General features: G+C 43.7%; 1 long non-coding RNA gene across 1 annotated transcript; it reads right to left on the bottom strand.

Annotated features, from left to right (window-relative positions):
- Positions 1-995: 995 nt before the first annotated feature.
- On the bottom strand, positions 996-27,490 carry LOC140896194 (uncharacterized). Its single transcript, XR_012154461.1, has 3 exons — positions 27,411-27,490; positions 26,597-26,758; positions 996-1,150 (listed from the first exon to the last, which is right to left on the bottom strand). It is a non-coding gene; the product is annotated as an uncharacterized LOC140896194 (long non-coding RNA).
- Between the last annotated feature and the right edge of the window lie 124 nt (positions 27,491-27,614).

The following is a 27,614-nucleotide window of genomic DNA, read 5'->3' as shown; positions in this document are numbered from 1 at the left end:
GGGATTTGTGACTGCATCAGATGGAGAGAGGAAATGAAGGTTTGTTCTTTCTAAAGATTTATTTCAATACATCTGCAACAAGTCAAGGAGAGAACAGAGTAGAAAGACTTTTGGGTTTGGGCCTGAAACAAAGCACAGTTCCTTGAGATAAACAAATGGGGGGGAACGGAATTATCAAAGAAAAAGCTAGCCACAGATCCTATTATGAACTGTACTTTAATCGGGTGGGTAACTTTTGGTAACTTAAACCAAACTGAAGTCAGATCAACCTCTGCTGAGTAAAAGTCCTGAAGACCTGCAGAATATCAGTGTACCTAGGGCCAAAAATCTTCCAAAAATCATCATCCATCTGTCCCGTGTAGGGCCCATTTTCCAAGTCTCTAATATGAGACACTACTTTTCAGCCTTGACAAGAAAGATATACCCAAGGTGTATATCTTCAAAGGTGATGATCGTCAAATTAGAGCCCCAGTCTTATTCCTTGGTTCTATGCCTAACTCTGCCACTGACTTTTTTTTAACCATGGGAAAGTTATTTAATACATCTGCCCCTTAGTTTATCCATCTCTGTAAAGGGCTAATGATACTTACATACCTGTAACTGATGTTCATACAAGGCCTTGAGATGCTTGAATGAAGAAACTATGTACTTGAAAAGCATAATTATATTCATGCATGAGACCATCTCTCGGTCTTTCTCTCCCCATTCCCTATGAGTCCAACATTTCAGGTATATAACTTGAGGTCATTTTTTGTTTTAAATGTGGCATTTAATGTCTCCACTTCAATTTTCTCATTTATACACTGATTATGCTAATTCTCACCTTCCCCATTAGTGGTCATGGCAACAAATTTGAAAAATCGCCGAGACATGGAATTTGATTAAATCATGGAGTTTATTTGTGAAAGGAAAAAGTAGTGAAGCATTCACTTCAACAAGATTAAACTGACAAAGTGTAATAAAGAGCAAATGCCAGAGTACATACAAGAGGGCTATTAAGAGTCTAGCAGAAATAAATATTGAATTATTTCTTTATCAGTCCTGCATATTGTTTTGCAAAAACTCAATCTAGCAGCTTCTCCAGACAACTGAGAACACGGAGGATGTCAGTGCAGCCATGTGATCCCAGGCCATCCATACTCACAGATCTCTGAGAAGAAAAATGGTTGCAACTTAGTATTACAATTAGCGAGGTTCATCTCATTATCAGCCTGATACAATATGCACTAGGAGTTAGGAAGAGAAAGGTACAACATTTTGTTGTACAGGTATTCCAACAGAAGTGTAGTGGATTAAGGGGCAACCATCCCACTCCCACTATTGAGGGAATGACCGTTTTTTTGTGATCTGTCCTCGTTGATGAGAATGCATTAAAGAGGCTGGGTTGGTCTGCCCAGCAATCAAAGGAGGCCTCGTTAGTACTCCAGGATCCCCACAGGTCCACCCTAAATGTGCACCACTGAGGGGATGATATTGCTATCCTTACCAGTAGCTCAGGCCCAGTATAAGATACTGAAACCAGGAGAGCCACACTGAGGTAAAACCGTAGTCATTCAATGGTAAATAAAACTGACACTTGTGCCCAACAGTTACACAAAGGAAATAGGGAAACCTATGTATGTAGTTCAACTACCATTTGACAACCACCAATGGCTGAAGCTAAAAGTTGTGTATTTTGGATATTCTTTGGGCAGCATATCATACAATCATTGTCTCTCTCTCTCTAACTATACTGTAGAAGATCTTCAGAGAAAGATTATATACACAGCACGCTTGCAAAGTCAAAGCTCCTGTGCACGAAAATTCCTCAGAGTAGGTCAGGATGGCTAGCCAAAAACCTGTAAAGAAGAGAAAGGAAAAAAAAAAATGGTTTGTGGCAGAATTACGAAAGTACAAGAAAAGAAAAGAGAAAAGGGCAGCTTGTTTCAATATCTTTCTGTCTGGGATTGTGTTAACTTTTCCTTCCCTAATGCACAGCAGAGCTGAAACTGAGTTTAGTGGAGGATGATCATTAATGCTTCACATTCAGTGAGTGGGGACAATTACAGATGTTTTTGCTAAAATGTGACATGAAACCATTGCTGGCTTTCTGTTTTTATGGAGACAATTTGTTTTATCCTTTTTTTATATTATGCATCACTGAAATGATTAACTAAATCAAGGCAAACCCTGTGTAACTATATTACCTCATGCAATAATCAAGTAGCTAACAAGAACCATAGCTAAATGAACTTAAAGTAATGACATAAGCATGGCTCCATGCAACAGATATTAGTGCGTTGAATATTTCTTGAGCTATGTAAGGCAAGAAATTGACTTAAGCTTAAGTTTTCAAACTTCGGTGCCTAACTTAAGACACCAAAAGTAAAATTTTCAAATGACTTATAAGCCTGCCCCATTTTTCAAAACTGACAGCGGGCCAGAATTTTAAAGGTATTTAGGCAGCTAAAGACATAAATAGGCAACTGGTGGGATTTTCAGAAGTGCAATGTGAATGCCTTTAAATGTCTGACCCCACTGGCACTTTTGAGCCTAAGTCCCATTGACTTCCACTTCTAAAAATGGAGCAGGTTCCTAAGTCACTTAAAGTGCTTTTGAAAATTTTGCACCTAAATCCATATTTAGGCATTATCTCCCATTCATTTCATTAGCCATGGTGGATGCCCAGCACCTGTAAATGATGGCCTGATTTTCCGATGTCTAAATCTAGAGGTAGGGGCCTTATTTTAGAACTCACAAGCTAGGGGGAAACGGGACGGGAATTGACCCTAGGGCCTAATCTAATGTTAATTGAAATCAAAGGAAAGATTCCTAGTGACCTCAGTTGGGCATTAGATCAGGGTCTTGATGCATTTAGCGGAGAGGAACATCTGTAGAAGGACAGCACGTCATCTTCAGCAGGAAAGGCTCATTCTGGCAAATAGAATTCCACTGGTACGATTGTTCATGGGAAGTGAATAAATAATACCTAGCTTTTATCTAGTGCTTTTCATCAGTAGACCTCAAAGGACCCCCATCATTTATCCCCATTTTACAGATAGGAAACTGCGGCCCGGGGCAGCGTAGTGACTTGCCCCAGGCCATCCAGCAGACCAGTGGCAGAGACATGGATAGAATTCAAGTCTGAGTCCTAGTCTAGTGCTCTGTCTAGTAGGCAACACTACTTATCACAAAGGCCACTGGAATTAACTTGTGGGTTTCATTCAAAATTTTGTAAATGTTTTTTGCAGTATTCCCCCTTATCCACAATATGGGCTAAACCTGCACTCACTGAAGACAAGAGACGTTTTGCATTGTCTTTTTCAAGTGCAAGATCTGGCCTTTAAGCTCTGTGAAAATAAAGAAAAACTAGATGGGGGGAAAAGAAGACTTGCCAAATAGTCTGATGTGGCAATAATAATTTAGGGTGCCTATAGAAGGTGCTTCAGTAGGTCTTCATCTCTGCGCTTTTTTCTTAAATTTTATACTAACTTCAACAACTTCTTAAGAACTAAGCTTTCAATCAGTATATTTAGCATGAGCCTAAGTTTAGACCTCATCATCCTTATTAGTATGTATTGTTTATATTGTGCCTGTGTTTTTGAGACCTAATGGTGCAGAGAACGTAAAAACCTAGTAAATGACAGCCCCTGCTCCAACCAGTTTACAATACTCTACGGTGAGATACCAAAAATGTCAACATGCTTTTCAAACAGTCATTCATTAAGCCTTTCAACACACTTGCAAGGTAGATATTAATACTTCACTTTACAAATGAGGAAATGTCATGGACTCAGAGGGACCGTGAAGTGTTTTGTGCCAGAGGGAAGAATGGAAATGAGAATGCCTGATTCCCTGTCCTGTATTCTTGCTATTAAAGTACACTTACTTGTAAAATGCACATTGACAATGCACTGCAGATAATTAGTGCCTCGGGGTAATCAGAAATGGACTGTAGTGTGGGACTCTTTGTAGCTTGACCACATGGAATATATTCATAATACAGTGAAGAAATTGTTCAAGAGCAATTAAGTGTTGCCCCAGAAAATATTGCCCCAGTCCAGGGGTGCTGGAACACTTTGTATAGTGGGGGTGCTGAGAGCCATTGAACCAAACTGTAAACTCTGTAGATAATGGAAACCACTTCAAGCCAGGGGGTGTGGGAGCACCCCTCGTTCCAGCACCTATGCCCAGTGCCACTGCCAAGGTCAATGAGAACAAAATTGATCAGCCACATAAATGCTGGGAGACTGCCCCAGAGGCTTTTACAACTTGTTTAGCACATGCTGCAAATATCCCTTCCTTCTATCTAAGGTCTCCGTCACTGAGCAGCTCACAATTTTTAATGTATTTGTGTGAGGTAGGAAAATGCTATTACCCCATTTTACACATGGGAACTGAGGCACAGAGAGGTCAACTGACTTGCCCAAGGTCACACAGGGAATCTGTGGTAAAGCCAAGAATTGAGCCCAGGTCTCCCAAGATTTACAGTCGTGCTTTAATTACTGGATCATCCTTGCTGCTGCTGCACTCGTTAATCATGAAGAGTTCCTGCTTTTGCCAATTATTCCTCATTGCCTTCTCATTCACCCTTGTTTGACTGAGATTAAACCCATCACCCCAGCTACTATGTAGAATAGAAGTGGTGAAAAAATTCTATTTAAACTTTTTTTTTTACACAGAAAATGGGGTTTTTGATTAAAAGAATATTTTCACAGGAAGTGTCAGCTTTCCTCAAAAAAAAAAAAATTCACAAATCTATATATATTCAGTTTTGTAATGAAAAGTCACTTTTTTGCACTGAGAATTTGGATTAAAATACTTTTCTATTATTCATATTTTTCCTCATGGAATAATAATAATTAATAATAAAAACATTTTCAAACAGCTGTAATGTAGATGTAGATATAGGGTCTGTCACTGCAACCCATTATATGCAGGCATTGAGACCATGTTCATGGACCACTGACGTCGATATTTCTAGAACAAGGCATGTTATTTGGCCCTTCCATGCCAGTTAAAACAAACATTTCTCGGAGAGACTTCACATCAAATTATTTTTGACTGACTCTCAGTGCGCTCAGTTTCCGTGCTATAATGAAACTGGTTTGTATGGTTCATGCATTGGACTGTAACTGTTCATTCCATGGAGAATAGTTTTCAGCAATCCACATTCTAACAGAACTCAAGCCAGCTCAGTAAGACAAGTGACACCAAGAAATACACCGTTATCTTATATTAGGAGAAAGCGTATTGTACAGCTTATATCTATGCCCACTCTATACTCAACTTCCTTTCCTTCCGAGAAAGATACTTTTCCTCCCATATTAAAAGACTTCAGTACTGGCAATTGTAATACCCAAATTGCTTCCCTGAAATCCCTGTGGAGAAGCAGCCATAGCTATCTCCACGGGACTTTCCCCCCCTCCCCCCCGCCCAGTCACCTCCAGGCCTTATGAAAGTTTCTCTGCAGGTTCAGGGTTCAGTCCTGGGGCAACGAAGGGGGGTGGGTGGGCTGGGAACAGGACAGGGACACTCAGATCATCTCCTTCACAGCATCACCGGATAAGATAATACAGCCCCAGGCCTGGATTTATGCCAGGGAAACCAAGTGCAGAATGTGGCCATAAAATTCTGCATGTTCCCTGGAAGATCAGCCAGTAAAATTCTGTGGAATAAAAACCTTTCCATCTGTCAATAATGGTTCCCTTTAAAAAATAAATATATATAACCACCACTCTGCTCTGGACCACAAACTATCACTTGCAGTCTCCAACCCAAACTCAGTGAATTTAAAAGCCCTAGCTAGTTTGTTTCTACTTTAGTTAACCTTGGGCCAAATCCTACTGGTTTTGCAATAATTTCATTGACCTCAGTAGGACTGCTTGGCTAAGTAAGGCAGAGATCTGGTTCGCCTATACGCATTGATACAGTACTTCTAACTTTGTATCCCATTAGAGTAATGGCTTGCAGTAAGCATGTCTTGTGTTCCCACCCCAGCTGGCTGTGGTGCAGAAAGGGTAATATAGCTGGAAGCCTGTACTATCTCTCCACGGAGAATTCAGCTGGGCCGCTGGGTGAGAGGATGATGTGTCTTCCCACTACCCAGTCCTGCCCACTCCTCACCCAGCCTAGTCCTTCCACATGACCCACAGAGTCTTACTGTGATTGACAGCCCTAGGCTGCACTTACTGTGCTGGCCATATCCTGGTACCCCAGCCTACTTGTCTGATCACCCATCCGGTGAAGGAAGAGGTGATCCATGCAAGAAGGCTCTCCAGCCTTCTCCCCACCTGCCACGTCCCCTCTGATGTACAGATCTCTGGAACATAATAGAGGCCTAAAGTTAAGAAATGTTGTAGATATGTGGCCACGTCTACACTACAAAATTATGTCGACCTAACTGATGCCGGCATACAGCCACTGTTATCAAACCACTTGTGTGTGTGCAGGTGGCTGCTTGTGCCGGTGGTGCACATCCTCACCAGAAGCACTTGTATCGATTGTATCCTCAGTGTGGGGCATTGTGCAATGGCTCCTGAAAGTCAGTAACAGTCGGCGTAAGCAATGCAGTGTCTGCATTACCTCATTACATGGACCGTGCCGCTACGCCGCTCAGGGAGATGACATGACTAACTCAGCGTAGAAAGGCACTCAGGTCGGTGGGAGCCAGATTTAAGTATGTTTCCATAACTAGGTTGATGCTTCCACAACTAGGTCAATGCAAGGCAGCTTAGCCCAATATTAGATGCACAAATTTGATTGATACATGGTTGTGTTGTGAAGAAAGCTGGAGGAAAAGAAGAAAGAAGAAAGAAAGAGGAGTGGGCACAACTCAACCACGTTTGTCATAATGAAGACAGATGTTTAGAGAATCACAGCCACACTTGCCATGTAGACAGAGCCACACTTAACCTTTGTGATTCACCATAGAAGACCCTGCACTTGCTCCCACTGAAATCCAGAGTAAAGTGCCCACTGACTTCAATCTTCTTAGCAGATGCGCAACATGCCTCAGGTGGCACGTAACCAGGATTCATCACCGAATTTGGTCCATTGGTTGGATCATTAGCTTCTCCGGTCCAAGGCCGGGTACTAAGAGGGAGTGCAACGTGAATGCGGATCCATGTCCCCCACTGACTTCAATGAGGGCTTGGATCTAGGGGTCATCTTATGTGTCCATTTACACAAGCAGGTCAGACTGTTACTCTGTGGCACAATCACAGTTTATATCTTGGAGTCAGTCTATGGCCCAACAGCATAATCTGAAAACCTCTTTAAGAACATTGTTTGGGTGAGTGCTAATTAATAGTTTGAGGAAAAGAAAAATCCAGATTAGTTTGAATTATTATAGAGGCATGACTCCATATTTGAGGTTGCATTGAGACTTGCATTTAAACCAGGATTTAATTTCTTGAGTCTACATTAAAACTTCACTGAGCACAAAAACTGAATTGACAGAGTTCTGAATACCTTCTCCTATGTTTTACTCTTCAATCCCTGCTCTGGAGAAAAAATACCCAGTTCCCATAATAAATAAATAATTCAGCCATTTCCCTTCATTTCTTAAACACAATGAGGGTAAGCCTCAACCCCTCCCCCCCCCTTTAAAACCTATCTTAGAAAAATCATTTAAATCAATCAGATAACAAAATAGAAAACATACTGTTTAATCAACAGCGTGCAATTATGGGATCTCCCTCAGACACAACAATGGAGCCATTGTATCCACCCATCTGAGCAGTCAGCAAATTGTGGTAGTACAAAGCTGTAATGAATTAAAGGCTTTTCTGCAGCAGATAGGATTGCTGTTTGTTACTAAAAAAAGCACGTCCTCTGAAATCCTCTCTAGTCTGTTGCATGCTAAATTCATGTTAGTGTTTCTAGCACAGAATAAAACCTTAAAAACCAGAACCAGGGGGATGAGGCAGGGGAAATTGCCAGACTGGAGTGACTTAATTTTACGCTGATTTTTCTCATTTTGCATGCTAGTGATTTTCTGTAAGTGGTTGGTAGGAGTGCTTATTGGTAGATTTCTTGCACCTCTCTCTGAAGCACTGAAACTGACTGCTGTTAGAGAGGATACTGGAGTAGATGGGCGGGGCTGATCCAGTATGACAATTCCTATGTGACTGTGATAATCATAATGATTCTCTCAGTAAGCACACATACATTTATGCTGACAAAATAATTGCTGTCCAGGCAGAGTGGCTTAGAGGAGCGGGTACTGAACTGGGAGTCAGGAGACCTAATTTCTGTTCCCATCTCTGCCAATGACCTGCTGCATGACATTGGTCAGATCACCTGGACCTAGATCCTCAAAGGTATTTAGGCAACGAGCATCCACCGATTTCAGTGGCAAGTTATGAGTCTACAGACCTTTGCAATCTGGGCCTTCATCTCTCTTTGCCTTGATTTTTCCCTACACTCTATTAGGGAATGAGACTGGTCTATTTAGAATCCTAGCATATAATTTGGAAAGTAAACATGTATTATTTAGAGAGAATTAAATGACAATATTGCAGTTAGTGTTGTGATACATATTTTGATAGGCCTAAGTAATCCAGAGCAATTGTTTCGTTACACTTTGTAGAAATGCAGGGCTGGAAGGGTCCTCAAAGTCATCGAGTCCAGCCCCTGCACTGAGGCAGGACCAAGTAACCCTAGACCCCCCATGGGTGTCTGTCCAACCTGTTCTTAGAACCCTCTAATGATGGGGATTCCACAGCCTCCCCTGGAAGTCTTATTCCAGAGCTTGCCTACCCTGATAGGCAGGAAGTTTTCCCTAATATCTAACCTAAATCTTCCTTGCTGCGGATTAATCCAGTTACTTCTTGTCCTACCTTCAGAGGACATGGAGAGCAACGGATCACTGGCCTCGTATTTACAACAGCCCTTAATATATTTGAAGAGGGCTATGGGGTCCCCTCCCTCCCAGTTTTCTGTTCTCAAGACTCAAAGCAAGCCCAGCTTTTTAATCTTTTCCGAGGTTATGACAAAACAGATGCATTTCTTGGGTTTAAAAAGGCCAGTAATTGTTTTAATTATGAGCAGGGACCCTGAATCACTGAAATTGACTTTGGCCCTCATCCAGTAGCCATGGGAGTAAACAGGAGGTTGGCCATTGACTTCACTGGGAGCAAGCTCGGACTACAGGGCATCAGGGATGCCTAGAATTGCGTAGTAACCTCTCCCCCCTTTCCCACCACACCACCCACAACACGTCACATTGAAACTAGATGCACCTGCTCGGGAATTTGAGTGGGGGCAGAGATTATACATGGTTATAAATCCCGAGCCTATCAACAGCCTTTGGTAAACATTTGGAGAATCCTTCCTACCTGTCTTTCGTCCAAATATTTGCACCGTGCAGGGTTGCGAGTCGTTTCCTGACATGTCCTCAGACTGCAGGTCGACTCCAGAACAGGTGGATTAATCGCCTTAGTTTATTAAAATAATTGCTTGGAACTAGACGGTCCGTCTACCCACAGGAAATTCAGGTGAAGACGTGAACTTGCGGATAAGAATTGTATTTTATTGTATGCGTGTGTTTTAGGGTCTGATCCAAAACCTTAGAAAACGTTCCTGGAAAGATTCCCCAGTGACTTCCCTGGATCTGAGCGATCCTACAGAGAGACCACTTTACAAGATGCTCCTGCCTTGTAGCTGAGCAAAGGATCCGGAAAAGGCAGCGCCAGCCTCGTCTTTTAAAAACGAGCCCCTGTCCTGGATAGTAAAGCCAACCCCTGTCACATTAATCCTCACAAACTGAGGCATTCTCCAGAGAAAGCGCAACGGGAGGTTGCTACGAGGTGAAGTGCTTAAAAAGTACGCGCGAGCCGTTTAACATAAGCAAAGTGGCCAAGGTGAAATAAAACAATCCTTTTGGGGGAAGAGGGAAGCTCTCCGGACTCAGCTTTCGTCGTTAATAGGGCTGCCTAGATGTCAAAAACCAGTGTTTAAGCTTACTGTGCTAAAGCCCAGAGCTGGCAAGATTGCACCCTACACCACACTAATTCCAATCTTCGATTCAACACAACCCCTACTTTATGGCTAACTATACACTGTAATAAGAAAAGGAGGACTTGTGGCACCTTAGAGACTAACCAATTTATTTGAGCATGAGCTTTCCTGAGCTACAGCTCACTTCATCGGATGCATGCCGTGGAAACTGCAGCAGGCTTTATATACACACAGAGAATATGAAACAATACCTCCTCCCACCCCACTGTCCTGCTGGTAATAGCTTATCTAAAGTGATCATCAGGTTGGGCCATTTCCAGCACAAATCCAGGTTTTCTCACCCTCCCCCCCCCCCCACACACAAATTCACTCTCCTGCTGGTGATAGCCCATCCAAAGTGACAACTCTTTACACAATGTGCATGATAATCAAGTTGGGCTATTTCCTGCACAAATCCAGGTTCTCTCACCCCCTCACCCCCCTCCCAAAAACCACACACACAAACTCACTCTCCTGCTGGTAATAGCTCATCCAAAGTGACCATTCTCCCCACAATGTGCATGACAATCAAGTTGGGCCATTTCCAGCACAAATCCAGGTTTTCTCACACACACCCCCCCAACCCCCATACACACACAAACTCACTCTCCTGCTGGTAATAGCTCATCCAAACTGACCACTCTCCAAGTTTAAATCCAAGTTAAACCAGAACATCTGGAGGGGGGGGGGGGAGGAAAAAACAAGAGGAAATAGGCTCAAATAAATTGGTTAGTCTCTAAGGTGCCACAAGTCCTCCTTTTCTTTTTGCGAATACAGACTAACACGGCTGCTACTCTGAAACCTGTCATTATACACTGTAATGAGGGGGTGGAATTTCTGATAGCGTAGCGAAGAAACTATTTGACCTTAAGTTTAATTGTAGGATAAAATTGCGTCGGGGAAAATGTGTTCTCTCTCGCTCAAGCTTTGGTCAGGATCTTTCACTTGATCTCGTCTATAAAATCCACGCAGGGCCACGTCAGGCTGTATGGTCTTCGGGGCAGAAGCTGCCCAAGCACACTGTCAGCGCCGGGTAGGCGCCGTAAGGTCAGAACAATTAACAGCCCGTGGAATCGGACACTGGTGGCTGGAATTTGACCATCAGCAAACTGGATAGCGGTTTAAGATGGGACCCAGAGCCGGAAATTGACTAGGTAGGAGTCATCCCTTCGTGCGCCTAAACATTGTCCATTTTATTTTAAAGCCTTGTTTCCAATGGGCTCCAGCTCAGCTAGGCAATATGTAGGCATCGATCCCTTCTACAGAAAGAGAGAGATCCTTGCCAAAGAGGAGGTTGCGGATTGCCAAGCAGCGTGTAAATTGCAGCCAGGTAGTCCCCCTTTGTTTCTCGCACATTTCCTCCCCGCACCAGGACTTCCTTTCGGGAGGACCCTAGCATCCCCCGCGCAGACTAAACAATAGCTGGAAAGTTTTCTTTAAAAAAACAAAACAAAACAAAAACCAACCCCCTCACAGTTCAAGAGGAGAAAGTCACTGTCCCCACTGAAGCGAGCTGACTGGGGAGGGGAGAAGCAAGGATGTGGCGGAAGCATAAAGCACCTGTCGAAGGCTATTTACGGATTAGCCAAGTGCTGACAGACAAATTGGCAAGATTAATAGGGGCAATCAGGGCTGTGTGGGCTGGAGTTGTTGACTGACATTAATGTGACATCACTTTCATCTGCCTTTGCCTCGCCTTGCTGAGCGGGGACACAGCGTCGCCGGTGGTGCTGGAAGCTCCGACGGGAAGGCAGGGCGGCCAGACACCGGCGCTGGGAAAGGTGTAGCGGGGGAGGTTCGCGTATGAGACCCCAAGTGGGTCGGCTTCGCGCTTTTATTATTAACAGGAACCCTCCCCGCCTAATTGTGCCGCGCACACGGTTAAACACCCTTGGAAGTAAACCCGTCCAGGGAAAAGCCGAAGAGGGTCGAAACACGACCAGCTCCAAGGAGAATTCGTTCTCCGCGCCTTTAACTCTTTCTAGACGCCGACGGAAGGGTGGCTTGGGGGTTAACTCGATACAGTCGAGATGTCCTGGGAGGAATTATTACTCCGATGCGACTGGAGAAATTCCAGGTTTCGCGAGAAAACGAGTCCCCGTTTTTAAACAGCAGGAAGTCAGGTAGCCCACCTCTGCAAAAGTGACTTTAAGTCAACAGAGGTGATTCAGGTTTGGGGGAAATGAGGCCCAGGTGTCTACAATGTATTTTTGGCTGGTTTCTGCATCTGTCAAAACGAGCGCTCTTGCACTAGGTTTTCTGTCCTGAAAAAAGAAAAATCTTAACACATTAGTTACAGTCTGTTTTTATAATGTATTGTCCAGGCACTAAACCTTAGCTCGATGCGCCCGAAAGAACGGGCGGGACCAGGTGTAGATCACACAAATGAAGCATCCAGCGAGGAGCACCGTTGGCACCAAAGGAAGTTAGAAACCCCTTTTAGGGTAAAATCCTGAGGAATACAAGATAAGAGCTAAAAACGCAATTGCAATGCTTGAGTCTAACGCCTGAAGCTTTTAACAAGTTCAATGCCTCGAGAAGGCATCGCTTTCCTCTCTGCCACCAAAACCAATGCAGAAGTTCTCCATGGAACTTTACTGGGGCAAAGCAATCGTGTTTCTTTCGTGCCGAGGTTATTGTGGAGATGGTTTTGTCTTTCTTGTTCTGTTACATTCTGGCCTGCGAAAGTTTCACGCTCATTCCTAACTCTTGCTAATACCCTCTTCAAACGGGCCTTGTTTACACTTCGTTTTTTCATTGTAGTTTGGTCCACGAGGAAACACAATAGTAATAAAACCTATGAATCTAAAACTGTCCTGACCCAGCCCTGCTTTAACAACTGTCCTCTTGTCGAGAACTGTTTACGCGCAAAAAGGAAAGTGGGAAGCCAGCGAAGGAGACACACACCTATATTGAAAAGGCTGACGTAATTTGTGGGCACTGAAATAATTTTTTACCTAAGGATGAGGACAGGGGAAGATGGTGAAAATCTGATTTATTAAAAGGAATCTGCACGCAAGAGATCCCATCAAATGCATTGATACGGGCGCATGTACCAATATCCCAAAGAAAGATTCGAATTCGGTGCAGTCCCTGGGGCCCTAAATATTTAGCGATGGTGACTGACTGATTGAAAAGTCCGCTAGACCCAACAGCCGGATCCTGCAGTTAGGGTAAAAACCCCTGCTGAGGTCAGGGGGAGCAGTGTCTGGCTAAGGACCTTAAAATCGAGCCCTTTGGCTGCCGGTCTGATTTAAAGGGAGTGGGCAAAAGATTTGGCTATCGATGTTGGGGAAATCATGGTAGGTCACTGATTTTTGAGCAGATGGTAATCTTTGGAAGGGTCTGCTTGAAATAGTCCTGGAAAGATCAGGTATTTCTCAACCCCAGGGCTCCTACAGTTATTACTATTTCAGGTGGGATCATCAAAGGCCACGTGCCAATATGTGTTAGCCCTGATCATCGAAAACCGGGAACTCTGAGCTCTGCGGGGGGGAGCCTCTGGAGGAGTGTTTAAATGCCCGATCCTGCCCTGCCTACTCCACTGGGCGAAGAGAATCGGGCCGTTTGAAACTGTACCAAAAAACGCTGCAAATCTGAGTGCTTTTCATACATCTTTCGTGTGCACTTCCAGTTATTTTCCAAATCCAATCCCAGCACCAAAGCTAGTCTGTCCTTGTCTCGACTGTAGCTTTCTTAGGAGCTGATGGAAAACATATTCCACAGCTTGGAGCAAGACAAAAGCAGCAATAACCACACACAGAAAATCTCCCCAAATAATGCAAATGTGTTTCTGTGAAAACGACAACAATCATATTTGCTCACAGAAACTGATTACGTATACAGTTTACCAATCCAGCAGCAAAATTCAGGGCATTCAGTGGTCTGTTTGTAATCTCATCCTTCTTTTATTAACATAAACACCACTCAACCAAAATATACATGGCCACCTACTAAGCCAGTAAAGTGAATGTAGAGACCATCTCGTTGCTTTCACAAAGCATATTAGCTTGCCTTTAGTGTGTGAATGAATATGTGTGTACATGGCTCTCTCTTTCTCAAGACTTCTTACTTATATAGATGTACAAGTATTTTAAAATATATATAGACATTCATTGAATGTCGATATATACTAAAATACTATATCTATCTATATATTTACACACACACTCATGTATACCCCACAACTGATCTCCCACCTCCAAAACTCTATTTTGGTGTTTTTTACTTTTTTCAAGGGGAAAAAATATCCATTGACATTCACACACAGCTAAACTATCCTGTATAACAAAACTTTGGTAGGTTAATTTTTTTTTTAGTCCTTGTTCTCAGTCTCTCTCCATTCTTGTCCCACAACTTCAGACAATATCTAAGGTTCTGGGTTCAACACTGCTTGCAGAATTCAGTCTCTTGGTGACAGTTGCTTTGGGCGAGGTAGGTTGCTTTGCTTTTTCTGCTGGCTCTGGGTCGAGAAACAGGGAAGAAACAGAGAAACTCCTCCTTCTGAAGCGAGGGGATCAGTGTTTATTTCGTTATTTTACATGTGGGGACTTTTTTTTGCTCTCTGTCTGCCTCCTTTCTCCTTCCCCCTTTACAGTTTTGGAGGGAAATGTACCTGTCCCCGCACGTGTCTAATCTATCTGCACACGCTATTGTTCACCAGAACTTGGAAGTCCTGTTCTTTTCTTCAAACAGATGAACCAAACACTTTACAGTTTCAGGGTGACCTTGGAGAACATTCCAGAGAAATAGCTTCTTTTAATTAAGTGAAATCTGTGCAAATCAGACACAGGGCTTCTCTTATAGCTTTGCGGTCTGAAACGTTTTCCCTGTGTTATCACTCTCCTTTCTGACACCCCGGCGCTAATTTCACAACACACGTATATTTGTTTTAATCAAAGCACTTTATACCGCTTTAACATCCATCAGAGGAGTTCATATTCTTGTGAATATGACACAATCTCTCCCCAGATGCCACGGCTATATAGACAACGGTTTGTATACGGTTTAAGTGCTTAGCATTTTGCCCTCCTGTTGGTTTTTGCAATAAATACCTACAGAAGTGTCTGCTGCGATTCGCCTTCTTGTAATTTCTGGTCTCGCTATGGGGCAGATCTATTTCTATTTCTCGCTCGGGGCTGCTCACAATCGGCTTCGTCGCACAGAGCAGGGCTCGTCTCTGAGCAGGTCTGCTCGGACATCGCCCCTTTCCATCGAGTGCGCTGGTTTTTACACGGCGTAATATAACCTTGTAACCTTAAATAAGATTCCAAAGCGAAGAGGCAAATAGCAACACCAGGCGCAGCCCGGAGCCGGGTGCGGATTCTGATTCACATCCATGATCTATCCATCTCCGATGCCTGCGGGGAGCTCCGTTCTGTAGAAACCGGGAACCCAGGCCGCGTTGCAATCACTGTCTGCTTTATCTCTCAGCTCGGTGTTGGAAGTTTCAGAATGATGGAGGAGGTTGGGAGTAGACAGATAAAGAGAAGGGATCTCTCCCTCCATGATCGCTCGAAATACAAGCTGAAGACTATGGGATAGAAAAGAAGGCGGCAATCGTTGGAGAGTCGGCGGAGGAAAGCTCTCGATTAGTGCAATGCTGGGGTGATTTTAAATCCGGTGACTCGACAAGATATAATCTCCCCGCACCACAAATAATATAGGCTTTAAAGTAGCCGCCGTGTTAGTCTGTATCTGCAAAAAGAAAAGGAGGACTTGTGGCAGCTTAGAGACTAACCAATTTATTAGAGCATAAGTTTTCGTGGGCTACAGCTCACTTCATCGGATGCATATCGTGGCTTTAACAACTCTGTCTGGAAACGAATGCGACAATTCAGAGCGGCATTCGTAAACCTTCCGCTCTAGCTCTGCGTGGAGATTCCTAAAATAATTTTAAAACAACTCCCAGCAGATATTTTAGGACCACAATTTCATCCAGGACCTCCCCGCTCAAAGGATACATTTCCTGATCGTCTACGGTGCTTTAAATTAGTGTTTTTGCAACATTCAAATAATATCAATCTCCAGGGGGAAGTGTTCAGGATTTTTGTGTTTTAACCGTAGACTACCCAGAATGTCAGAGCAATAAACTCAGTGTGTAAAACATGGTTACTGTATCATTCATTCGGTGTTCTTATTCCTTTAAGATATACATCCAAATTCCCTTGTTTCAGGCAGTTTGTTTCCAGTGATTTCTGAGACAGACAAAACGATAAGATTAAACTTTTGCCTCCATCTCTCTTTGATTTATCGATTTTAATTGGATTAGCTGCAAACTGATATTTTTGAGGCATATTTTAAGGACTGGAGAGGGGGAGATTAGCTGTCAGGAGCCGAGTGTTTTGCCCTCCAACCAGTGAACTATTTTAAAAATCAACGTGTGACTAAGGAGAAAGCAATCGAATTTAAGGGTTGGTATTTTGCATTTTCAATAAATTTCTCCAGAGGTTGCCCGGCACGGACGGAGAGACACACACGAAATATAAAGGTAGAATAAGAAAACTTAATCTATCAGACCCTAGAATTAGATGGACTCATGGAGAAAACAACTGCTTAATGGCAGAGCGCTAGTCACTCCAGAACCAAATACCTGTGTTTTGCAGAGACTCGTCTATCTGCTTTTCTATATTTCATGTTTCCATTTTAATTTACCCCAATCCAATTCTTTGCGGATTTTTTTCCCCCCGGAGTGTAATTTCTTAGAGTGTTCTTTTGTGTTAATTAAAAACAATGCATGTCTACTTAGCCTGAACCAGATTCCTAAAAGGAGATTAACCGCTTCAATGATTATTTTGATAGGAAATGAACGATATGATTGTCCACATTGTTCTATTTCTAACAAGCACAGCCTCTCTAGTTAGATACAGACTGGGGGTATGTGCTTATACCACACTGTGTCTGTTTCACCCCAGTTTTAGCGTTTAGTTATAATTATAATTAACGCTATGGAGTCCGCACTATGTTAACAGACGCAGTATATTCTAAGCACATACTAGTGGGGACTCCATAAGATTAATTATAATTATAATTAAACGCTAAAACTGTGATGGAAAACGCCACCAGACGAATCGTGCAAAGCATCAGGCTTTCGCCTATGCAGATGACCGACAAATGGAAATCAATTCTTGACCTATAAGAAAAAGTTAAAGGTAAAAAAAAGAAAGAGCCAGTTTGAAGATAATTTCTGCGTTAAGGCGCTGGGATAGATTCCAACAAAAACAATTGCTTAGCCTTAAAGGAGGGTGAGAAGAGAAAATTGTATTTTCCTGCGTAGGGAGGATATGTCAAAAGTCGTTTTGCATTGTTTACACAGCAGAAAGGAGTCCAGAGCTTTCCCTCTTTGCCTTAATTTTCGTGTATAGTTTACATTTGAGATTTATGATGGACACAAGAAGGTAAAAAACACCTCTCCTCAAATGTTAATTGGCGGCATAATCTATAATCGGTGAAACTAACCATCGGTGGGTGCGGAGTAATATTGTCCAACTCTGTGTGTGGACATTCGCCCAATCTACATACATTGGATGACATCCTGGCTCATCTGAAATCAATGGGAGTTTTGCCAGAAATTTGAATGGGGCCCTGGTTTCACTCACTGTCAGAGAGAGACTAGGTTGAGGCAGGGGGCTCAATCCTGTAGCCCAGGAGGAAGCAGACCTCTTGCTAAACTCAACAGAAATTCTGCTTAGCTGAGGGTTGCAGGAGCAGCATCAGGTGGAAGCTAATTCGAATTGTGAAAAGTATTTTTCTACCTGCATTTCTGTTTACAAAGGGAGGGGTTAAATGGAGTCTTGCCAAAGTGACAATTTAATGATCTTTCCAAACATATCCAACTTTACTGAAGCAAAAGAAAAGTGAATAATCTCTAGTGCTTTAAATTATCCCAGCTCTGCACAGATAACTAACTATTTTATCCTAGGGAGAGGGTTTGCTATTCCCATTTTGCAGACGGAGAAAGTGTGGGCATTGTAGTGGCGTTCAGGGTGCGGTCCAGGGAGCGGTTTATTGTGTGCTTTGCCCCTAGCCCTCTGGTCTATTTAAAGGACTCTTGAAAAACAAGGTGTTATTCTGGTGTCCTTTCGCCAATGGACACGGGGGGAGCGGGGGATGATTCGAAGAAGAAACGAAGCGCGAGGGGATCAAGCCCACTCCACTAACGTTAATGACTCTCTGATTTAGGGGGCTAATCTTTACTCCGCCTCATCATCCGGTTGGCACCAAAGGGAGCAGAATGTGGCCTTTGGATTGCCACTGGAATGTATGTCGATACACGGTCTCCGCACCCAGCCCTGCCACTCCTCACTGGCAGCAATAGCAGAGTGAGGACAGGCTATTCCCCCTGCGTGGGGATTTGCAAGAAAGGACCCTGCCATCCTTGTCTGCAATCTTCATTTTCTATTCTTCTATTTCTTTCTTCACAGTCTCATCACTGGCAACGACACCACTTCGAAGAGGCATTGTTTGAGCACGATACATGTTCCTTATATGATGAATATTTACATACGCTTTCCCCGCATGCAGTGTGACGTTACCAAGGCTGGATCAGTTGGGAAACTGAGTCTTAAGCCTTCACGAATCAGACTGGGAATAGAATGGCAGAACCTCCCTTATTGGCACCAGACAGTAAAGATGCACGCATCTCGCTATCTAACCGGTTATTCTGCCTAGAGAGCTGGAGAACTAGGGGGAGATTGCTAGAAAGCTGCCCGGGGCTGTATTTAGCACCTACAAGGGGGATGGGGCGGCGGCGGAGGGTGGGGTGGGGGGGATCCGTTCGTTCTCTGGAAGCTAAATCATCGATTAATGTAGAGAAGCCTTTCCCTTAGCAGGTGGCTAACTAACGCGAAGGCCTTGCTTGCTGATAATTGTACATAGTGGGAATTTCAGATGGAAATCTTTCCTTAAAGCAGTTATAAACAATGCACATCTGCATTAGCTTGGCTTACAGAAAGGGACATTGAGGGTAAAGTTTGCACGGAAATGTACTTTGATTGATCATTTGGTCGAAAATCTCCTCCTGCTTTTACTCCACAGATAAGTGAGCGCAAAAGCGCACCAGACATAGCCGATCTATAGCATGCATTGATTGACATGTGCGTTTGGGGAGTGGCTTTTTTTAAATGCCATAATAAGCTCGTGATGACGGCTACCTATAGGTCATACAAAGGCTTCCGAGCTGAAGGTATTATTTGGTCTCGCAGTGGATGAAGTATGTCAGAACTCTTCGGTTATCTCTTGGGATTAGTCTGAAAATGTTGGCATTTGTGCGTGATTTCCGCTTTACAGTTCAATACACGCTGCTATCCTTAGCTAGCCAAGGGACACAACTGACAACAGGATGCATCCGATGAAGTGAGCTGTAGCTCACGAAAGCTCATGCTCAAATAAATTGGTTAGTCTCTAAGGTGCCACAGGTCCTCCTGTTCTTTTTGCGGATACAGACTAACACGGCTGTTACTCTAAAAACTGACACTTTGGAATTGACAAACCTCGTGGCTAGAAATAGTCTCTGCTGGCCTGTGAGTCTGGAGTGAAAGGGGCTTTCTGCTGTGCTCCAGGTAACTGGAGAGCTTTGATTGGACACAATGAGTGGAAAGGTTTTTGTGGCTGTTGTTGGAGGGACCAGATTGGACTTCCCCATCCATGTTACCAGCTGACCGTCCTTTTTATCATACTTGCCCAGGGAATTATGTCAGTAAACAATGCGCGTTGTGTGTGTGTGTGTGTGTGTGTGAAAGACACACACAGAGAGTTCAGTTTGCTGTCATGTATTCCCCAAAAGAGCCCCCACAGCTTCCTTCTAAAAGCCCAGGGACCCCAATTCGTTCTCCAGGAACATCTCTTCCCTAGGATGCCTGGCTTCGGGGATGATTCATGGACATATATGGGACATTTGGACCCAACCTCCGGTACTCCTTTCCACTGACCTCACTGACTCTGCGAAAGAGGAGGGCGCTTGGCTCCAAAGCCTGTTAGAGGGCTCTAACGAAATGATTGCAGGCGGGATAAGGTTTCCCAATAATGCACGGATCGTGCCTGCCAAATAGTCGAGACGCACCCCACCTCTGCCGGAGAAACAGTTCCTGGAGTCCCTATTGTCTTGCATGTAATGGTGCCGCCTTGTTCTAAGCGTATGTCCCCTAGGTATGGACAGGCAGCATACAGTTGATCTCATAAGCTGATTTGGTGATTTATATTTCTACTTTGGACCAACGCCTCAACTATCAGAAATTCGGATCTATTTTTCGGCAACTCCTTATCTTCTTTAAGTTTTCAAAGTCATGTTGATATTTCCGTATGATTGTACCAACACACTGTGCTTCTGGACAACAATACCTTATCTTCCTCTGAGAACTAATTTGGATATTAATCAGCTAGGTATTAAAAATTAGGAAGACTTTTATTGTCAAAGAGAGCAATTAGAGTACATGTAAATTAACTCCTGGGAACTTCTGCAACCTATTTGGTTATTTTCTTTTTTTTTTTTTGCATCCCATTGTGCTATTTATTTAGCAGAAAAATCAACACGCTCACTTGTCCCCTGTATAGAATGGAAATATACCGTATTAATTCTCTTCAGTCTGCATATTAGAAAAAGCTTTTTCTCCCTTCGCTCAACTGTGAATAAATACAAACCAGTATTTTATTTTTGGTCCCAAACTCTCACTACCGAGCAGGACTTTTTTAAACCCACAAAATGGTGTAAGCTTTGCAAAGTGTGTGTGTGTGTGGGGGGGGGGGTTTCTTGCAACATCACAACAATTACAACTATGTCCCTTGTCCACAAACAACAAATCCAGCTATTTTCCCAAGTCACATAAAATCAAAATCCCCTGTCTTTGACGCATTTTGTCATTTACTTTTGCCTCACTCCAACTACCTAAGATTTGGATTCGGGCATTTCAAATGCATTTTGATTATAAAGGCAAACCCCGAAAATAAATTCAAGCATAATTCGGGGGCGGGAAGATACAGTTTATAAAACCTTGCTCTCAGAGGATTAAGGTTGTTCATGCTACAAGAATAATTGTCCTTCTAATGACTCTGTAGCGGTTTTATCTTCATTCAGCAAACCAATTTAGTTCCTTCAGAATTATTTGCTTTCAGCGCACATAGGAAAGTAAGAGATGACTTATCTGAAACATTCGTGGGACCTAAACATTTCTTCTGGACAAGTTACTCAGAGCAAGATTATTGTATGGTTAATAACGCTTGTTGGGGTTAGAAACGCGTCTTGCCTTAGAAATAGGCTTATTGGTGGGCTCCGTTGATTTATATCAATATTTATGTTTTTCCAAAGGATAGTTTAATCTTATTTTTGTCAGCGTACTCCCCTCTCTTTAAGTACTACTTCACTTTTCATGCAGCAGCTTATTCTGAAAATAGCGTCAAAAATCATGGGAGATAATGATTGTCTCGAAGGGATTCTAGGTTTGGCTCAATAGCGGATTTGCTGGGGAACGCAACGCATGGCCCGGAGGAGCGTCACCTTGCAAGAGGTGAAACAGGCCAGACCCTGCTCTCTGATGTCACTAAAGGAAAGGCCAGCCTCAACAGAAAATGATCCCGTGGAGGGGGGGGGGAGGGTTATAAAACAAAACAAGCTTGGGACTGGTGAGATAACACACAAGCCAGACCCGATCCTGCAGGCTCACTGGGAACTTTGCCTGAGAAAGGATTGCAAGATCAGACCTAAAACAGCTTTCCTCCAAATAGCTGACAACAAGAATACCCTGTAGCAGGAATCAGACGTGTAGGTTCAGTCTAATCTCCCTTTCTCAATATAAAAATATTCACAGCTCTTCTTTGGTTTCTCTTGCATCCAACTACCTGATACATCCGCAGACGCATCGATGCGATAAAGCTCCTTTCACTCCAGAATCAGAGGCTCCTGCCCCAGCCTGGAAGTGCTGGACAAAGCTTCTTTTGAATCTAACGATGGTTAGGCCAGATCGACCGAAAGTTCAGTATCTGGAGGCTAGGGGAGACTAATTCCTTTGATCAGAAGGCACCAACTTCTGCCTCAAGGCAGGGCCCGATCCCGATAGCAATTCAGTAACATCTTGTCTGGCTGCGGAGCTCGCTTCCAGACTCTCCCCCCCCCCCCCCCCCCGCCCCAGCCCATTTATGCCGTGGTTAGCTGCGCAGATCTGAGTTCCAGCCAGCGGGAAAATGCTCAAAGCATTCTCGCTACCCACCCGTACGCAAAGATATAAATACATGGGGATATTTTAAAGATCTCCTCTGTGGGAAGCGATTGTGTCTTGGATCTAAATAGTAACGTTCGAAGGTTAATATCTCTGGAACTAGTTTCTGTTTCAGGGACTACTCCTTTGCCAGCAAACTCCCCAAAAATCTTGCGCTAAAGAGGGCTGTAAATTTCTGCGCTGTGATGTTGTCAAATATTTCATTGAAGAACGTCTTTGAAACTGTGTGTTTTGGGGCAACCTCGGGACCGTGCAGCTAAAAAGTCCAATCCTTTTTTCCCACCAAGGCTTGAACTTCTTCCTAACATGCAGCTGCCAGGAGGCCTTAAGTGCTGCATTTATGCTCCAATAGACCCAACAGCGGCTGGATTCGACAACTGAGCAGCAGTAATTTGTGCAAAGCCGCCCCAAAACTCGGGGGGTCAATCTTCACGCTCCCCGCAAACCCCTGTAGATTTCGCTCACTCCCGACTCGGAACCTACGCTTGTAAGATCCCACTGATGTGTGTGTTCCGCTATAAGATAATATTCTATTCAGGCCGTCTAATGCTGTTCACGGAAACCATATTTATACATTCATAACATAGGTCAGGGCGCAGATGTGTACACATGGGTGTGTAGACCTGTACAGACATAGGTGTATGTTGTGTGATGGGAAACACACATTCTAGATAAATGAATAAAAGGATCAATGAGACTAGGGAGTCAGATTCCGATCAGGGCTGATTTGAAATCAATAAGCGTTATGGGAGGGATGGAAGTAGGCCCTGATTTCCGGGTGACTTTCCACAAGCATAAGTGGACCAGTGAATGGCGTATGCATGCTGCATTGTGGGGCTAGTTATATCCTCGCTGCACTCTCATGGCATGGACCTGCATCTGAATCCTGTTTCGTCCAATAGCCTGCTACCCTCTGCCTTTAACCCCTTGTGGCCAAGACTGGGTTGCTAAAGCTGGCTCTCTTGCCTTGCTGGTCTCCAGGGAAATCAGCGGCGCTCCGGGAAAGCTTGTCTTTTCCGCCACATATTTCCTGCATGAACTCACTTACGGTGCTTTGAGCGATGGTGGTTGTTTTTTTGTTTTTTTTTTTCCCCTACCCGGAGAAGCTGAAACGCTGATGGTGCGTGAGACCGAAACCTACGCCGGGTCCGAACTTTAGTAACAGATCGCGGATGCTAGAACTGCCCCGAGGGCTTTGCATCCCCCCCTAGCTTTGCCCAGACCTTCACTGGTTAATCCGCCGTGCACACGTGCAGCTGGGCTCTTAAAGGTGGGATGGGGAGCAAGCGTCTACCAGGCTTTTCCCCCTGGAGCAGCCTCTTCTGGACAGGTTCTTATAGAGGGGAGATGCCAATGAGCTGCCCGAAGCGTGCCCCCCGCCCCCAAACAGTGCCCCCTCCTGTCAACACCTTTTAGGTTGGAATATTTACACGTTAACAAAATGCCCCCCTCCTTCCTCCCTCCGTCTGTAACCCACTGGCTGAATCCGCCCCGTCACTCCCTCCCCTCCTACCTTATGTAAACGTTTAGGCATCAGTTTGCACTGGGCTAAAGCGAGGAGTTTGGGCGATCGCCTCCAGAAAGCGAAGTAGGGGGGCGGGCTTCTCCAACTGAAGTCCCTGGTGTTAATGAAAAGCAGGGGCAGTGGAGAGGAGGACGCACGCCTGTCTCTGCCCTCTCCATGGGTGGTCTGCGCTCGGATAAACACATGGGCCTCTTAGCAAAGCAGCACCCAACTGCACATTCTTCTTACCACAATACTACCTATATACATTTCCATACTCGGATTACAGGCTGGCTTGTTGCAGAGTCTAGTTCACTTAAGCAATTAGCTAGTAAAAATACCTTCAGCGCAGGAAAAGGAAGAAAGCTCAGATTTGTCTATTTTTACACAAAGCACGGCAGATTTAAAAAAAAAGAGGAGAAAAATGTCTTTTGGAAATTAATTTTAAAACAAAGGGTTATTGAAAGAAAGAAAGAAAGAAAGAAAGAAAGAAAGAAAGAAAGAAAGAAAGAAAGAAAGAAAGAAAGAAAGAAAGAAAGAATAGAAACGTTACAGGCCCGCTGGACTGATTTTTAGCCCAACCGTCTGATGTGAAATCTCCATCAAAGTGTCAACATATTTTAAAAATACAATAATTGCTCTAAATTATATTTTCCCCATCTAGTTTATTTTGCTGACGGGGCCACAGATAAGGAGGGGAGATCTTATATTTTTAATGGGTTTGTTTTATACAGGAAAATATCTATCCACATAAATCACCGGTCTGACATTTTTCTAGGGAATGAATTTAAGACATATCCTATTTGCCCTTTAAGAATCCGGTCTTGACCATATTTTGAATAATTTTGACGTTTTATAACCAACAAACCACGGAAGCTAACAAGTTACCTAACAACTTGGTCCTCTCAGTCTATAATAATAGTGACACCGAGGGTTAATTTATTGTAAAATAAAATCCTTGTGCTATATACAATAAATCATGTCTTGGCCTTTACTCCCAAAATCTGTTATTTACTAAACACACAGGTTAGTTTATTACATAAAACGATGTAACATTTCTTCCTTTCCCACAGCTAGGCCTATAAAATACGGAGTAGATTATGACTGGGGTTTTTGTTTGTTTGTTTGTTTTGTTTTAAAGTTTACCAGATAAAGACGTCGGGGAAAAATCTTCACACTCCCAAAAGTCAGTGGGGGAAACAAAGAAAACAATGAAGCAAAAGACTGTTTTATTTTAAAGAAAATTGTTTCGTTAAAACCACTGAAACAAGCCTCATCTTTGCTTCAGCTGATTGTTTTTTCTGATACAATAGTCGAGATACTTCCTCATGTAAATTACCACCATTTTAACTTGAACTGCAATACAAGCAGTAAAGCCGGACTTTTATTTTTCATGTGTCCTTATCAGCACCCCAGAAACAATTGCAAAAGATCTTAATACGTTGCATCCCTTGTTTACAATTCTGGAATTGACATATATAATCTGCGTTCTGAATTGTTTAATTTCCGAGTTCATTCCTATATTTCTTTCAAGCAAAGTGGGGGGAGGGAGGGAGAGGGAGGAAGGCACCTACAATGCGATTTCATATTTTAAAGAAATCAAGAAAAATAATAATTTGAGCTATAACACAACAGCTGCAATGGAGAAGAATAGGTTAGACAAGCTCACAAGACAATTAAACGCTGATTTAAGAAGGGTATTCTGCATTATAAATCTGGTATCTGTAAACAGAGAAAACATATGCTCACTTACTGAAGAAGAGATGGGGAAATGTCTGATGTTTTTTTTTAAACTGAGCAACAACACATGATACACTCACGATTGGTTATCCCCGTTTGCTCTATGCTTTTTCTGGCATAGAATGGTATTTTAACCCGTGTGCCTTCCTGCTCTGAGATGGAGATGTGGAACGGAATTTTCTGCACTGGGGGATGGTCCCTCCTCTGTATAATATCAGTTTATGGGACCATTTCACCGCATTTCTGTAGCCGGGGGCGTGGGGAGAAGGCCATATAGAAACAGAGAGCCCCCTGTCACATTGCAGTTGTATGTGGATTATCCTGCAACCCAGGCCCTGAATCAAGGCTATTTACTAGAGAGCTTTCTTTCTGGCTCGCAGCTCAGGTCATTTTACCGGCTGTGAAATACCAATCAAAAAAACATTGTCTGCGGTGCATACGTTTCATCTATGCTTCATTTTTTGTCCTGTTAGCATGTTGTAAGGGCCAGTGACACACAATATATACCGAGGCACACTGACAGATCTGAACCGAGCAGCAGAAGTCCCGAAATGCGCTCGTTTCCCGTGGAAACATGCGTTCTGCTACCCCTTGCAAACGCTGGAGATTGCGTCTGAGTTTTGCAAGAGGAAAAAAAAAACACAAAACACAAAAAACAAACCCCTGATGTGAAATCCCTGTTGGTGGTATCACAGATGTGTCAGGCGCCCTAGAGGCTAGTAACGACTGGCTGCAAATAACGTTAACAGGGATTTTGGAAACCCGATCAGTATCTATCTTTCTTTTAAAAGGTATTAAATTATCATAAAACCCTTAAAAGCGAATCTGGGCAGAAGGGGAAATTAAAGGAGGAAGGAGAGAAGGCGGAGGGGTTTTCAGCCTTTCACTCGGCTAAGATACTTTGCAGAGCCGAGAACAGGCAGGAGCAGAGCAAACTCTGGTGGATTTTTTTTCGTACTATCTGGCCTTTGCTCCCCCCCCCCCCCTTGACAAGAAAGAAAACGGCAACAGCCAGCACATCTGCTCAGTTTCTAGCGATGAACTGTGAAAGCCAAACTCCCCCCCACACACCCCCCGCACAAGCCCCCCTCTTATAGCTTAATTGTGCAAAAGTTACCACGCGCGCCTGGTAAGAAGGTGACAAAAGTTTAAAGTGACTTACCTTGATTAGTGAGTGACAGCTTTACTGATGAAAAGATGGTCAGACTTTTTTGTGGGTGGGGGTCTGATGAAGGCCTTGCCCTCCTTTTCCTCCCCCCCTCCATGTGGGGTGTGGGTGTGTGTGTATGATCCATTACTTCTGAGGATCAAAGTCTGGCCATAGCTGAAAAAATCAACACATGTTTATATCACAACAACAACAAACAACAACAAAAATCTAACCCGGCAGCAAAACAGGCCACGGGCGCTATTTTATATGGCTTAGCAAGGGGCCCTATGCGAACTACCAGGGACTTTTCTTTCTGATTTCTTTTTATTAAAGAACCCCTGAGAAGATGTTTACATTTCGCTGTATAAACATCCTGCCCATGTTCCTGTCTATCTTCAAAAGAAATAAGAAACTTGGTTTTTAAGTGGGAGAGCTTCACTCCGGCTACATTTCAAATGAGAGTCGCACTCCAGGGCGAGCCGCATTTCCCCTTTTTCATCGAGTTGTGTACAAACAACCCTCGTGGCTTTCAGAGCCAGCAAACAGCTGTCTGCATCGGGCCGGAGCCCGGGAACTTAGCTTCTGCGGCTTGGATTTTTGTCTCTTTTAAATCCTGCAGGCGCTTTGTCTTTTCCTTCCCCCCCCCGCCCCCCCCAGCCCCGTTTTGATCTCTATCATGATTTAGGAATAGAGACGGTAAGAGCAAAGATCTTAGAAAACTCCCTCGTACGTTGCAAATTTGTCTTCACTGTCCTCAACTGGGCTTTGGGGGCTGAAAATCAGAGATGTCCGGATGAAAATGTTAGTGACTTAAAAACGTGGTTACCTGCGGGGCAAAATAAAGACAATAAAACGCCCTCTCTCCCGGCCCCCCTCCCCCCAATCGCCCCCGCACAGGCCTCCTGGGCCGGGGGGTGGGGGGCCGTATTGAGAAGGGATTGACGCCCAGGACGAGAAGGAGCAGCCTGAGACTCCGTTGCAAAGCAGTTGGCCGGAGTGTAAAGGTCCCTTTAAGTGCCCACCAAAGCTG

Source organism: Lepidochelys kempii, chromosome 12 (assembly GCF_965140285.1).
Source record: "Lepidochelys kempii isolate rLepKem1 chromosome 12, rLepKem1.hap1, whole genome shotgun sequence".
In the NCBI taxonomy this organism is placed as follows: domain Eukaryota; kingdom Metazoa; phylum Chordata; order Testudines; family Cheloniidae; genus Lepidochelys; species Lepidochelys kempii.
Note: the sequence above shows the minus strand (reverse complement) of the source record. Positions and strands in the feature narration are given on the sequence as shown.